We start from the raw sequence: 3189 nt of genomic DNA on the forward strand, positions 1-3189 counted from the left end.
AAGTTTTAACTAAGTTTGGGTAGCAGTGGCTGGATCGATATCATGCCAAACAATGGCAGAGTGTCGGCCCAGCAATGGCAATCGTGGAAGAGTGATGGAGGACCGAATGACGGCCATACACAAAGGCCAAATGGAACTCTGTTTGAGACGAGAATCGTGCTTCAAACTGGCCTGTTTGGGACTCTGTTTTGAGCTCTCTGTAGAGCTTCGAAACTAGCTCAGAGGGCAAGCCAATCAATGACAATAGAACGGACTGTTGAGTCTGTCGTTGGGTCCCTGTTCGGACTAGAACTGAGCCAATCCATGGCCCTGTTCCGGGCTGAAAAACCGACTTAACTAAAGCTCTGTTCAGAGCTAAGGGCTGTTTCAACTGAAGCCTTGCTAGGATGCAAAATCTAGGGCAGTGGTAACGATATTCCAGGCCAAACTATGCCAAACAATGGCTAGTTTTCAGGCCAAACTCGGATAAAAGACAGGGACCCTGTTCGGGACCGAATCACGTTAAAAGGCTGGTGGGCCCTGTACGAATACCGTGGGCCACCTTGCTGCATATCCACACCGCCCACCATCTTCCTCTTGAAATTTTGACCATGAAGGGCGAGCTTTGATCATCTGATGATGTGGCCCACCTAGGTAATCAAGCCTCAAAAGCAGCCGAACGGTCTTCTTTCGACCGCTGTAGAGACCTTGTGAATGTGAGTAGCCTAGAAAGATCAACGTGGTTTTGAATGGTTTTCCTCCCTCTACCTGATGAATGGTTCAGATCCACCATTTACTCCATGATGGTGGCCTACAACGAAGGAACGGAACCTCTGTTACGAGCAGAGTCGACGCACGTCATGTGAGGGTTGGTGGGCTGACTGACGGTCTGGGCCCTGCAAAATGCAGGTGGGCCTCACCCAACGTCAGTGGGCCGACCCTGAATGTGAGCCCTGCATCGGCCGTGGGCCCCACTAAATGTCTGTGGGTTGCTCTAATGCTAGGCCACCATGGGCCATTTAAGTTTGGACCGTCCACCAGAGACGTTGTATCCAGAAAAAGAGCCCTAGGTCAGACATCCAGTGTTGGGCAACTCCCTCTGTTTCTTTCTTTCTTTATTTTATATTTATATGGGTATATACGTATATATCTACATACGTATAGGAATATATACCTGATAGTGTACATAGATGCGTGGTGGGCCCCATATGGGACTCACCAGTGAAGTGAATAAGGTGTGTGTGTGCACCAAAACGTGAAAACAGCAGGCATTTTATATATATACAGTTGAACGCTCCGCTGCCAATCAGTTCACGTAAACTGATTGCAAAATTTTGAGATCTCATCATAACTGATGAGTCTAGAAAATCTGAATGGTCCACTTGGAGCAGAACCTCGTGAAACCCCCTGGTGCCAATTTTTACTTTGAACCAAACTTCGGTGGGCCCTGAAAGATGCAAATAGTTTCTTCCCTTGATTTGAAGTTATCGTTGCTATGGCCCACCGGAATCTTGGATCAGGGTGAAAATTTACTCCCTAAGGTGTCTCGAGATTCCACACCTCATGAACCGTTCGGATTTGACACACAAGTCACAGGTGTGAAGGTACGCCCGTACCTAGATGCATAGGTAAGCATGTCTCATATATTCATGTAGGGTGAGTCCTGCACGTGTGGAACCCACTTTTGTGCTCTGGATATAAACTATCCAGGGGCTAAACGTGATGCACCAGGACACTCGATATTTATATACGTACCATATAATATATATTTGTAAACATGGATATACTATGTGATATATTTATAATGTATATAATATATACATGCATACCATATGGTACAAATATAATATGCATACTTTGTACATAGATATACTGTGTGACACACCCATATTGTACATAATGTATACATGTATACCGTATGATGCAAATATATTGTACATAATGTATACATAGATATACTATGGGATTTATATAGTGGGCAAGCTCATCTATATGGCGGTGGGCCACATATGGGGGCCCCTCCATGACATAAATGCTTATCTGCCCGTCTTGAAATGGACCCCACCAACTAGGTAACTGTATATTGTGCCCACTTATTGGGACAAGTATTGTCGGGCCTGTACTCCTCTCAATAAGCACCAAACCATCACGATTTGGGCCTTTCTACCAACCATGGCGTCCTAGAACCTTAGGACTTATCAGCTAATGCAAGGGATTTCTCTAGGAATCTGTTCAAGTGACGCAGAGACGCTAGCTTCTCGAGAGGGCTCACACCAAAGGATACCCTATAACGTATCTGGTGATGATTCTTCCCTTTGAGCTTTCCATCTTCTAATTAGCTTAAGTTATAATTTTTATTTAAATTCATAATTGATATCTCCCTTTATAATCACATGTGTTAGCTGGTGGAAATTGAATTGATGTATTACATGCTTTATGATCATCCTGTATAATTGTTCATGCTTGTGGATTTCTTTTTGTGGATTGCTTATGGAATTTAAACTGGTACATTAGTGGAAAATTTTTACATATGAATGTACACCCATACTTGGGATGTAACTTGACTAGTCGTGATCGTAATGGACCTTCAACTTGGTGGTTATTGAGTGATGGTCTAGATGGATCATTGATGTGGGCCTACCATTCAGGGTTGTTGTATCCAATGGCTTTCAAGGATGGTCTTTTATCGCACGGTTCTGATACTCGCCCTATGTGGCCTACTTTGATGTCGCCCTATGTGAATTTGTTCTAGTATTTTTTCTATATGAGTCCGATGTTTTACACTGTGCAACCATGTGATGGTAAGCCCCATATATTGTAATATGATTGGCCACTAGTCGATGGGGTTCCATTAAACATCCTAAGGTGGTAGCCTCATGGGCCGGGGATGGTAGTCATGGGATACTATACCCGAGAAGTCGGCCTACGCTGGGCCATGTGCTCCCCTTAGTGACCGTGAGCTTACTTAAATTGGCTGGTTGCAAATGGACTAATAATGGGCTGACAAGTCATACATACATGGCATATTTCGATGACTTGGATCACTCTGCCCTGCGATTACGCTGAATGTTGCGCTTATAACCAGTCATTCGATGATGATATTGACTCGGATTATCATGCCTTGCGATTATGCTGAATGTTGCGCTGATGACCAGTCTTATCCCTGGGTGACGACCCGATGTCCGTCCGGATGTTTTTCCCGGGACATTG

This window comes from Magnolia sinica, chromosome 18, assembly GCF_029962835.1.
Source record: "Magnolia sinica isolate HGM2019 chromosome 18, MsV1, whole genome shotgun sequence".
NCBI lineage: Eukaryota > Viridiplantae > Streptophyta > Magnoliopsida > Magnoliales > Magnoliaceae > Magnolia > Magnolia sinica.